This window comes from Cuculus canorus, chromosome 5, assembly GCF_017976375.1.
Source record: "Cuculus canorus isolate bCucCan1 chromosome 5, bCucCan1.pri, whole genome shotgun sequence".
NCBI lineage: Eukaryota > Metazoa > Chordata > Aves > Cuculiformes > Cuculidae > Cuculus > Cuculus canorus.
In genome coordinates, this window is record NC_071405.1 from 57,865,717 (window position 1) to 57,879,426 (window position 13,710).

At 38.9% G+C, this 13,710-nt stretch overlaps 1 protein-coding gene across 24 annotated transcripts in view; it reads right to left on the reverse strand.

Annotated features, from left to right (window-relative positions):
* GPHN (gephyrin) overlaps positions 1–13,710 on the reverse strand; it is a 289,546-nt gene that overhangs the window by 163,313 nt on the left and 112,523 nt on the right. The window lies entirely within an intron of this gene.

The following is a 13,710-nucleotide window of genomic DNA, read 5'->3' on the forward strand; positions in this document are numbered from 1 at the left end:
TCATGAATGGCAACAGAAAATTGGTGATGTGCAGTAGTTGACACTGATGTAGAAAAACGGGGGTTGTTCCACGTTGAGCTTATCTACATTCTGCAAAAGTTTATGACAAAAAATAGTTCATATACTGAAGACGCATGAATAGCATGTACTATAAGTGGTGTTAAATATTCAATTTTCCTCAGAGACACAGAGACATGGCTTCTTTTATTTCATGAAGCAGAACCATTGATAGTGACAATTCAGACCTAAAAATATAACTGCACTAATGACCCCCCTGTTGGCTCTTCACAACAACGCTAGTCATTTCCTGGGTCCTGTAGAAACGGAAACTGAGTAAGAAACTATTTATTGTAAAAAGCAGTAGACAACTATCAAATGTGCATTTCTATTATCTCCCTACTACTGGATTTTTTTCCTTCCAACTGTCAGCATTTCTACACATATATATTTCCTTGTATTCAGTTTTGAAATTATTATATATATTGTTTACTCAACCTAAATAGGGGAGAAGAGAGTAACACAGAAAATACACCAAGATTTTCCCCATAAGTCCTGCCTTTCTGTATATGTACAAATAAATCACTCTCAGAAACAAATGGTTTGAAGGCTTTAGACAGAAGACGAAGTCTGCATAGGAAACATCAAGTCTCAAGTCCATGACTGCTCCAAGTTTTATCAACTACGACTTCTGAGGTAGAGAAAGGGTGCAGACATTACAGCATTTAAACTCAACGAACAACTAGACTTTAGCAATTGCTCTCTCCTGTTTCCTCTGTACCTTCTGTTGCTTCTAATCATCAATGGAATTGAAAGCTGGAGAGAACCAAAAGTTCTTTCTGCCAGTGCAAGTACAAACATGAGCTTTCATTCTTCACTATACCCGACCTTTGTTCAAATGGCATTTCTATTGTGAAATTGGTTCCAAAATCAGGATGAAAGATTTCATCATCATACCAAGACAAGGAATGGCTCAGATCAGTGCATGTTAACATTGCACATAACCAGTCCTATTGCCACCGGAATGAGGCATCTAAGAAAACATGGAGTAACCAAGAAATAACTTTGTGGACTTTTATCCTCTAGCAGAAGGGGAAGACAGCCTCTGTTGCCAGCACTCCACCAGTAGGGAATTCCACCTGGCAGATTTCTTTATTTGCCACCCTTGACACAGTTATTAAGCACTTCCTTGGAATCCATCAGAGAAAATAAAATATTAAAAAAATCAAAATAATTTCCTTAGTAAACTCATCTGCCTGCTTTCGCCATTAATTAGCATAATTTTCTGCAAATACTTCTACAAAGTTTTGTGTCAAGAGTTTAACACACTCTGAATCTGCCAAGTTGCCGTCCAAATGGTAGCACACTCTGAAGCAAAATGTCAGTTACCAAATTACCGAGTTTTTAAAGAAGTTTATGCTTTCTTCATTTCAGAACATTAGATTTCACTCTGTTTTTTAACTCCTGGAAGACAGATCAACCACAGCAGATTGCCAGTTAAGTATGGTACTACACAGTAATAAATACTTTGTGTATGAAGTTTGGTTGTGAGTTGCATAGAAGTTTAAAAGCATCAGAAACACTAGGAGGTTCCAGTTGACACAGCCTAAACTCTTCTACTGGTGTTAAGCATGACATGCGTGAGGAACAGAATTTCTGTTTTTATTATGCAATAATGTATCTACGAGAAAAAAGGATTTAATCTTCCTGTTTGGGAGCCTTTGTGTAGTGAGCAACAACATACAGATAAAATTTAAAAACAGTATGCTTTTTTCTGACAAAATGTCTCGATCAGCTCAAACGTCACACAAAAAATATTATGTCATACAATTCAGTTACCAAGTGAACCTGAGGCAGAACCACTTGTGACAAATGCTGTGTGCTCTTCACTCAGAAAACATAAATTCTAATCCATTCCAACCTTATGGTAAATACTCCAAAAAGAAATTTGAAAGCACTTAGTTTGGAGTTACCAAATCATTGTTACAAATGTCCCGTAGTCAGATAGGCCCATAATGTAAGGTACTGCACAATATCACCCAAACGGAGAAAAGTCATTGGGAAAAACAAAAACATAGTGATGAATGGTAAGGAAGACCAGTAAATCAAGGGAAATTGAAAATCAATGCACTAATTGGTATGCACAACTTTAGGAAAAATTTGTATTTTGAGTATTTCCCTCAATTACATTCAAGTGTCACTATTAATCATGACCTGTCTGGAAGTTTGTTTGTTATTTTTGCAAATCCATTATTTGATTATTGACATTTTTGTGGTGGTGCGATTTCCACATTGTCTTCCAAGTTGCAGCAAATGAACAATAAAACATGAAAATGAATATTCAAATATCCAACTAACTATCTAGAAATCCTATAAGTAAGTAACCATATGGAAAACCCCTCTGAACTCTTCAGGATCGCAGCAGGCTGGGACCAATTATCTACCCCCTGAGCTGGGACGTCTCTCAGTTGTGTGATCCCATGTGCTACTAGGGCAACTGAAAGGACCACGGCAAAGTCAACTCCTTGAGATCCCACCATCGCCTGTCATGGAATGCTGTTGCATTGGATGTGAGTATTCTGACAAATCAAGACGGAAACTTTCAGACCAATCTCTCTATCTGTCCCTCTACATACCTCTACAACCTCCACAAACTGATGAAGGCTTGGTGAAGAACTGGTGAGAATCAGAAAATACAGGATAGAAGTTCAATACAAATAATTAGGAAATAATAAATCTCATATAACTATTTGCATGGGAGTTTGTGAAAGAACAGAAACTTTGTCTTTTTTAGTAGAACTATGTTAGGAAAAAAGTGCATCTTAGGCTGACAGAATGCATAGATGGGGTTTGCAGGAAGTTCACAAAAAAAGGATTCAGGATAATATGGAAATCAAAGTTTCTATAGCAACTTGAGAAATTAGCAAAATACAGGGAATAAACTGAAGTAAGACCAATACAGTTGTATTGGAACAGATGGAAGCTTTACTATTTCACAAATGAAAGCAGAATATCACTGAAGAGGGAAAACTTTAGCTTCATCCAAGTTATGGAAAGTTAAAACCCAGGAAGAAGTATGCTCAAATGGAGGCAAGAAACAATGAACCACAGCCCAAACAGGAAGAGAATTTGAGAAGACAAAACTCACTGAAATAAATTACAACTCTGCTAAAACAATAAACTATTCATTATTTTAATGTTATCTTTTTATGGCCTGTTTGTGCAGAAACTGCATTTCCCTTTTTAAACATACATTCTGAATATAATGTTAAAATTATCACAGTGTTATTTTTCATATAGTTGCAAGTTAGAGTTCTGACTGGTTTTCCCCTGTGCCCTTGTGTATATGCACATGGATGGACTCACTGGATTGTTATTGTGTAGCTACATCATGTGCAAAACACTTGTGCACTTGCAGTGAATCAATACGACTTAGCTTTTTTAATTTGAATACTGAACAAAGATATGAACAGTCTTTATATACAGTGCCACATTCAGTGACTGCCATAAGAAGCTGAGCTATTGATTCATCTGTTAACTTAATAAATGAGTCATACTGGATGCAATGAAGTAGATTTTCTAAAAATAGCTTGCAGTCAGCTCGGCTGCTGTCATCTGCTGAAGTTCTCCAACGCCACTTTAATTAACGTTAATCTTTCTTCAGATAGATCACTGTCTAAATGATTTCAAGTTGTCACTAAACCCCTCAGTGAAACTCTGCTTCATCTTTAAATGAAAGTTAAACTCAAAATCCTCTCTTCAACTTTTTTTTTTTTTCCCAGATCCATCTCATAAATATATTTGTTATCTCCCATCAGGATACTCTACCTTTTGACTGATTTAAAAACCAAGAGAGACTGTGCCTGTGAGCAGATCAAATGACTGGGAGCCAGCCTGGCCACTTCGAATCCTAAGGGCATGTTCATTGTTTTCAGAGGCTACTGAATGAATACATATTAGAAAACTACTCCTGCAGGACAAAACTGACCGAGACAGCATTTTTAGCCTACTCAACTGGGCTAGCTTAATGTTGACCCATGAGGCATCAGCAAATCATCTTGCCTTGGATCCTCAAATATAGCCAAAACTTCACAGAGTATTGCAGGGAAGAGGCAGCAGAATTGCATTTCAAAGCAACTTCGTTCTCCACTACCTGTAAGAACATACATTAAAAGTAGATACAAAGCTCCTTTAATTAATACTGGTTTCTACTGACCTTTGAGAAATCGTTAAAGCACCCTGAAGGGAGGTAGTAAGGCAGCATGCTATTTCGGGCTCGCTTCCTACACAACAGAACGCTGGCAGGAGAGCAAGCTGGGCTGCAGCTCCTATCGCTGGCTCCACGCCAGCAATGAACTGTGCAAAACAGCTTGCAAAGTGCTTCCTGATGACAGTTTTACTTACTCGAAGGTGTAGAATTACATGATGAAGATTCAGTCCATGTTTTTTGCTCTATTTCTTTTTTTTTTTTTTAAATGGATTCGATAATTAAACCCTTGAAAACCTACTCTCCCCCATCTAACTTCAACAAGCTGTGCTCAAAAACTCACAGAAATAAAATGATTGCAGACGTGCCCTCCATCAGTTCATGTCTCTCATGAACGACAGCTCTGGGATTAACACATCAACATTACAGGATTCTCCCTCCACCTCACCATGTCTCAAAAGATTTAGTGCATGCACACAAAAAATGGAGGGATGCGTAAAATTAACTCAATGTTGTAAAATTTTTATTCTCTCCTATTTTCACTGCTTTCTGGCTTTGTTCTTCTAAACAGAAAAAAACCAAAGTATATAAAAACATGACTTTTAAGGCAGAAAAAAATGTTATTTTTCTCTTTCACCCTTTAAAGCTTTTTTTTTTTTTTTTTACCATAGGAAAGCAAGAATAAATTTGAAGAGGCAAATTTTTCAGGTACCTTCAGTAGGAAAATACTGTCAGCTCAAAAACCTGTTATTGGGAAAGAATGCAACCAGGATCTCTGTCCTCGACATACATCTGAAATGAAGGATGAGGTCATTTATACATCATTGACCAGGAGCCACTCTCCTCTTTCAGCAGAATGTTTTATTTGTATTTGGAGGGGGAAATCTGAACTGTAATGACAAAGTATATGAACTTAAAAGATCTATATAGTTACCGAAACCCACATCAATTCAGAGTTTAGTGCAGTTTTCTAGCTGGTACCTTTGGTTTAACTTGGAGCACAGGATAGACCTTAGATGACAGTTTGGGGTATTATTGCTGCCATCCAAAAAGAAGATATATCACAGAATCACAGAATCACGAGGTTGGAAAGGACCCATTGGATCATCGAGTCCAACCATTCCTAACACTCCCTAAACCATGTCCCTAAGTACTTCATCCACCCGTTCCTTAAACACCTCCAGGGAAGGCGACTCGACCACCTCCCTGGGCAGCCTGTTCCAGTACCCAATGACTCTTACTGTGAAGAATTTTTTTCTGATATCCAACCTGAACCTCCCCTGACGGAGCTTCAGGCCATTCCCTCTAGTCCTGTCCCCTGTCACTTGGGAGAAGAGCCCAGCTCCCTCCTCTCCACAACCTCCTTTCAGGTAGTTGTAGAGAGTAATAAGGTCTCCCCTCAGCCTCCTCTTCTCAAGGCTAAACAACCCCAGCTCTCTCAGCCGCTCCTCATAAGACTTGTTCTCCAGCCCCCTCACCAGCTTTGTTGCTCTTCTCTGGACACGCTCCAGAGCCTCAACATCCTTCTTGTGGTGAGGGGCCCAGAACTGAACACAGTACTCGAGATGCGGTCTCACCAGTGCTGAGTACAGAGGGAGAATAACCTCCCTGGACCTGCTGGTGACCCCATTTCTGATACAAGCCAAGATGCCATTGGCCTTCTTGGCCACCTGGGCACACTGCTGGCTCATGTTCAGTCGGCCGTCAACCAGCACCCCCAGGTCCTTCTCTTCTGTGCAGCTCTCCAGCCATTCTTCCCCCAGTCTGTAGCGCTGCATAGGGTTGTTGTGCCCCAAGTGCAGGACCCGGCATTTGGTCTTGTTAAACCTCATCCCATTGGTCTCGGCCCAGCAGTCCAGCCTGTTCAGATCCCTTTGCAGAGCCTCCCTACCCTCCAGCAGATCGACACTTCCTCCCAGCTTAGTGTCATCTGCAAACTTGCTAAGGGTGCACTCGATGCCTTTATCCAGGTCATTGATAAAGACATTTATCAATGTCTTTATCAATATACTGCCTCCTCTTGAAAATGTTTATCAATTTACTTGTTGCCTCATAAAGACACAGAGCAGGGATGGCAACAGCCCCAAGAAATTTTGGGCTTGCAGACATTGGCCCCCAAAAGAAACAAAATGGATGAAAGGGACACTTAAAACAGATGGACTTTTCCATGGTGCAATGTTATCATTTTTTTACTCTCGGCATGAAGAGAGTTGCCTTTTGGGGAAAAGCAGGAGGAACACTGAACTTCCATGAAAAGCAAAATCTAAGTTTTGATTTTCACTAAACACATTCATTAATAATTGTTCAAAAGTCCTACCACTAATACTTGTATGCGTCACAGCAAGGGTATGAAGCACCCAGAAGGCAAACATTTTAAGCTCTCTGAATGGAATTAAATGAAATATGAACAAAAAGGATATTTATAAATTTTTTTAAGGACTTCAGCATTTAGCTGCACCACACAATGTAGCATGGACAACACTACATCAAATATCTCACAGTTTCCAATAGCCTAGTTCCACCAGATTATAACAATAGAGGGAGGTGCTGCATCTAAAACGGGCTAAAAATAAAATCCTAAAGACTAATTCTACACTCAGAATTTTTATTGCGGTTTTATTTCTAATTAAAACTGACTTTTAAAGTCTTCCCAAATGTCATCAGAATCCAAAAACAGTCCTGCCATGCTGACCAACAGCAAAAAGCCCACTTCTGAGAGGGATACACACATGTTTACAGCACGGAAGAATGATCGTACTATGCTCTATCTGATTGGTAATCTAACTATGGAAATCACGCATTAAATAAAACAGACAGAAATGTCAGTTAGATTTAAGTACCAAATGTGTTCAGTGACTTTGAAAGTTCCCACCGGGGCATCAGATGCTTGACCAGCCAGCTCATTAAACAACATGAGCAGATTTCTCTCTTCCTGAGAGAAAAAACATGCAGAAACAGACAAAAATCAGTATCACAAAAAGAGTGAAATTCTTACTGTTTAGATAAAGAAATATGTATTTGATATTGATGTTGGGATTCTGTTGGCAGACTGAAGACTTTAAAAAAAAAAAAAGTATTTACAGGCAAGGCCAAGATAATAATAAACGTTGATCTTGCTTTGTCCTATAGGAGATAACTGTGTAGGGCAAAGTATGCATTTGCACTTTTTCCAGCAATTACATACCTAGGAGAGATACAGAGCATTTGCATATATATTGCTCGCAATTGCCTGCCACAAAATCCTCACCTATGTCAACTGAAAGCAAAATTTTTAGGTGCCTGAGAGTGACCTTTTATCTGTCTTGGAAGGCACTGTAAATTAAAGGATTTAGGCAATAAGTTAAGGATTGCAATGATCTGCCTGGAAATAAAAGATTCCACTGGTAAATTACCATAACAACTTGTAGAAACCTACACAGGAGGATAATGTTATTTTGCTGATGCTTCAATCATTTCAGCTGAGATTTACTTGCTTCTATCCCGATGTAAAAGAGAGACCATCTCAATTAAAAGCTAATAAAAAGACAACTTATCCTAGGAGAACAGGTTGACCTACAAGTAGTAGTAACAATATGGCTTCTTTCTTATAAGATATTGCTGGCCATGTCCTTCAAAGACTTTTTGTCTCCAACAAAAATAAATTTAAGAAATACGGCCCTCCACCGTGGAGGCTTTTGCCATGTCTATGCTTCTTACACACCACTACAACACGATAATTTTCTTCCCAATAACTTCAGCGTGTATTTTCCCTATCATTTCTTAGATGCTCAAGCAAGTACACATGCTTGCGAAGCATGCTTAGATACACGAAGTCCATGCATCAACTTACGTCAAGGCTAATGAATATTAAATGTTTATTTTAAAAAGAGAGGAAATGTGCCTGGGATAAGTAAAAACAGAACATAGGACAATGGAAACACAGGAATCTCTGATGTTGGAGAATAAGCTGAAATGAATTGCAGACATAGGTCGAAAAGAGTGGAGTACTTTCTATGGCAAGGCAAAAAAGCATCCAGAAAATCTCTTCATTCCAAAAAAAACTAATAATGACTACAGGTGAGAGCAGGATGAACTCAAACTCAGGAAGAATAAAATGTGGAAAATATGTAAAAATGATCTGTTCATTTCAGATTCTAGATCAAATTCTGTTCAGCCACAGAATGGAATCATATGAATAAAACAATTTCATATTTGATCCATCCCTCTTCAAATCTAGAAGAAACCTTCTAAAGACAAATAGCATTACTGACAATTCTGAAAGTGAGATTTTATTGTATATCTTAGGTAGTTATCCCCATTCCATACGATTTAGTTATTTTTGAAGTCATCCATCATCTGTACTTTACAGCTGCTTCTAAGAAACTTCTGTAATGTTCAAACTCAAGCTACTGAAAAACATTTCTTGGGTTTGGTATGTTATTGGCTATAAGGGGTTTGCAGCACTTTTATTTTTGTTTTCTGTAGTTTTCATTTCCATTTCCTTTTTAATTTGCCTTCTATTATTTAAATGTAAAATCAAATGCTTCTAGATGAATTTAAAATCTACTGATAAATTGTCTGTTGTCCACATCACAACACGTTACAACCTGACTCTCAATATTCAGAAACATGGTAGGCAGGGGACATGCAGGTCTTAGACAACTTGAGAGGGTCTTGATTAAATTTGGATTTATGCATTTTGTCTAATTCAGAGCCTAAAAAATTACTACTTTTAATTTATAAATAGCTTGCACAAACATAATCCATTGGCAAAATATAACTATTAACTTTTCTTTACTTGCAGCTTTAACTCACCATGTAAGTCATTATCAGCTACGTTCTCCTGCCATCTATTCTGTGTGATGTACTCTTAAAAGTAACAACAATAGTTAGATAGAACAATCCTCTCCGGTTCCATTTTCTCAAAGCCCATTTCTTCCTTATTTCTGCTTCCTCTACAAATGTGATATTCAGGGAGAAGGGTAACCACCTCACAGTAACTAAAGACTTTTTTTTTCAACATATGCATGCACAAAGTTACTGAGCACATATACATGGTACTTAGAATCATATTCCTTTGAGTGACAGTGACCATAACATCCCTGATAACTTCAAAATGCCTCCAGCCATCCCCAAGCTAAAGAATATTTATGAGAAAGAGATTTGAAGTGGTAATTCCATACAGGTTTTAAAACAATTTTAAGAGCATTGTTGACCTCCCATTTTCCAGCATGCCCATGATCTCCCTTTTCTCACTAACAACCAATTTCACGTATCTAGGAAACAGTCTTGAAAAACACTCAATGTACAGTTCTACTGGCAAACACCACAGACAGCTTAGATGTGTTTCTAAGATGTGGCACCTGAGATAGCCAATATGCTAACTGTGAACACTGATTCACACCGGGAAAGATTAGGCACCGTAGATTTTGCTTCCAGTGTACGTCTAGAAGCACCTTGTATTAATTACAAGGCTAAACAGCTGACTATCAATAGTCAAATGACTAACACCACTTACATTAGCATCGCTAATACTTCGCACAGTACTTCCTGAGCCATTACGCAGAAAGGAAACCAAAGAGTTAGGACAACTCTACCTGCAAACAGGTATTCAGGGCAGTACAGTATATGCATGACTCTCACAGATACCAATATCGAAGAAAACATATGAGGTTTGGGTACAGAGAAACTCGGGCTTGATGAATAAACCACTGTAAGAAACCACCTTTTTCTTGCCAAATCACTTTTTTTTTTGCCAATGACATGTGAGAGTTCAAAAAAAGGCAGCATGGCAAGCAATAAAAAGTAAACCAGCTCTCTGTTAGTTCACAAGACCCTGAGGAGTCCCTGGATTTACCTGGTCCTATGTGTCCTAGTACTCCTTACACTTTCTGTTTGTTCATCATTTTCTTGCCATCTTTGCACGGGAACCATTTCTGCTTTATAGAAACCTACAGAAACTCTCAGGCTAAATTATAATTCATATAAATTATTTACAAAGAAAACAAATTAAGGAAACCTGTCTGTGGCTGCAAGTCAGATAACATTTCATAATTAATTTTTTAAATAAGGTTGACTGATATTGGAACATTGATATTTAAAGATGACTATACACGAAACCCAGCAAGATTAAATACTCAATATATTTATTTATAAATTTCATTTATACACATAATGTCTCATTCCTACAGTCTAATATGGTGCAATAATTAAAAGTTCAAACAAAAAAAAACCCACTGGAACAGTGAATTTAACTAAAATATAAGTTTTGGCTCTACTAAAAAAAATCCAGAAGTCCATCTGACTTCCAAAAATAAACAAATTATGTCAAATTCAACTTACAGCATATCAGTAACTTATAGGTCCCACAGATTTCAGTTGGCACCACATATTTGACACATATTTTTTACTTATGACCTGAACAGTATTATTTCTTTTCTTGAAACAAAGTCTGTATAAAAATAAGAAACAAATCATGTAGGCTTCACCAAAGGCAAGTCCTGCTTGATCAGCCTAGTGGCCTTCTATGATGGAAAGGCTACAGACATAATCTATCTGGACTTCTGTAAGGCCTTTGACACAGTCCCCTACAACTGTTTAATGAATCTTCATCAGTGACAGACAGTGTGATTGCATGCACCCTCAGCAAGTTTGAGTGGTGCGGTTGACGCACCTGAGGGACAAGATGCCATCTAGAGGGACCTGGAAAAGCTTGAGAAGTGGGCCCACGTGAACTTCATAAGGTTCAGCAAGTCCAAGTGCAAGGTCCTGCACATGGGTCTGGGCAACCCTCACTACCAATGTATGCTGAGGGATGAAAGGGTTGACAGCAGAGAACTGCCAAGAACAGCTTGGGAGTATTGGTGGATTAAAAGTTTGACATGAGCCAGCAACGTGTGCTCACAGACCAGAAGACCAACCATGTCCTGCACTGCTTGATGGAAAAGGACCAGTGAATGCTGGTCAACAGCAGGCTGAATATTAGCTAGCAGTGTGCCCACAAGGCCAGGAAGGCCAATAACATCCTGGCTTGTATCAGAAACAACGTGGCCAGCAGGAACAGGGAAATGGTTGTCCACCTATAGACGGTGCTGGTGAGGCCATACCTCAAATACTGTATTACGTTTTCGGCCTCTAACTACAAGACAGACATTGAGGTGCTGGAGTGTCTCCAGAGAAAGAGTGCCTCTATTATATGAAATTTCCAGAAGTACTGAAAATAAAAATTGTGATGACAATGCATATTTTTTCATAGTATAATTAAAAACCTTTAACAAGAATCTGAAAACACTTGGCCCTTCAAAAACCTTTAAAAAAGAGGACCAGTTCAAATTTGGTTATTGTGCTATTACTATAATTTACATCCATTTAAGGAATATTAAGTTATTGTATACATGAAGCTTAAAGGTATTTCTCCAGAGGAAAAAATGCATAGCTCAAGCAAAACCCCAAAAACCTATGAAAAAAAAATATTTCCCTTGAATCCAGAATAGATATTATTAGATGATAAGACTGTCTTTATAGATTCTTGTTTAGCTTCAGGTTTTGAAGAAACAATACTTTAACTCACAGATAATTCTGAATTATGAGAACTAGCAGATTCTAGAATTATCAACACTTGGCCATGCTCTCCTCTTATTCACAAGCATGATACTGACAGCAGCCCTCACCGTCCAGTTTCAAATTCTTCATGAAACTTCTTTTTTTGCCCCTCTCTCTGCTGATCATCACTTCTTTCCATAGAACTCTCATCATCAAATCACAGAATAATGTAAGTTGGAAAGGACTTCTAGAAATCATCTAGTCTATACCCTGTCTCAAAGGAGATCCAGTTAGGTTAGGCTGCTCAGGACTTGCCCATTTGAGTCTTTAATGCCTCCAAGAATGGAGATTCCACAACATCTCCGGCCAAACTGTTCCAGCGTTTGACCACCTTCACGGTAAAAAGAATACAAAATTCCTCATATTTAGTCAAAGATTCCCATATTCCAACTTGTGCCCATTGCCCCTCATCCCATTACTGAGCATCTCCAAGAAGAGTCTGGACCCATCTTCTGGCTCTGATCAGGCAGTTGCAGACAGTGATAAGGATTCCTCTGAGCCTCCTCTTCTCCAGACAGAACAAACCCCGTGACCAGGACCTGCTGGATATGCTCTTGCTAAACGATGAGAATGCTGTTGGCCACCTTACTACTAGGGCACACCACTGACTCATATTCAACTTGCCTAAGAGGACGAGGACAGTCCCAGCTCCTTTTCTGCAGAGCTGCTTCCTAGCCAGTTGGTCTGTCCTCTATTCTCACACAGTTATTCCATCCCAGACGCAAGACATTGCATTTGCTTCTGTTAATCCCTATGTGTGCCTTTTTCTTCTAGGGGATTTTAAAAAAAATATTCAAATATTTGGGTTTTTACAGTAACACTTTATGGACAACATTACATCCAAATTAGTAAGGAAAAAGTTTGCTACGATACAGGCAGCAGTATATATTCTATATATTCTGCTTGTATAATTGGAAGAGACATTTGTTTGTCATCAATGGAGTTGTGCACATGTTGGTATACAGACCTTAACCATTAAGAAACATAGCCTCAAGTCCCCTCAGTTTTTTTCCCCACAAGAGGATGACATAGCAGAGATAAAAAAGGAATGACAGAGGGCAAGACAATGTGATTGCACTCCAAACATGCAACTGTTATTATGTAACCTGCCTTTGTCTTTCAGAACTCTCACTAAACACCCTCATCCTTTAAGGAGTAACAGTAATAACTACAAAATGCTAGTCAGAAGAGCCCAGGAGTAATCCAAATCTGTACTGAAAGGAATTTCAGTAGTACTCAAATTTAGGAACTGAGCTAAACTGCTGCAATACCGTAAGAAAGAGCATTTAAAGAACTGAGAGGAACCACTGTAGATAACATCAGTAGAACACATTTTAGGGCCTTAATTGCTGGTAAAACTGCAAAATCCTATTATGCTGACAATGCAAAAATTCAACAGCTTTGCAGTATTTTCTTCTATTTCAGATTTGCATTTGTGATCAAAGAGCTTATAGGTAGGTAGGTAGCATCAGGTCAAGCAATGAAAGAATGAAAGGCCTATCCTGACAGGGTCTTCTTGAGAGCAGGGAGGCTCTACAAAGGGATCTGAACATGCTGGATTGATGGGCTGAGACCAATGGTATGAGGTTCAACACGGCCACGTGCCAAGTCCTGCACTTGGGCCACAAGAACCCCATGCAACGATACAAGCCTGGAGAGGAGCGGCTGGAAAGCTGTCTGGAGGAGAAGGAGAAGGAAGTTGCAGAGGTGTGGGTGTTGCTTCCTTCTCCAAAGTGAAAGGCAACAGGATGAGAGGAAAAGGACTCAAGTTGTGTCAGCAGAGGTTCCGAGTAGACATCAGGAAATATTTCAGGGTTATTAGGCACCGGAACAGGCTGCCCAGGGATGTGGTTGAGTCACCATGCCTGGAGGCATTTAAAAGAAGGGTAGATGAAGTGCTCAGGGATATGGTTTACTAGTGGCCA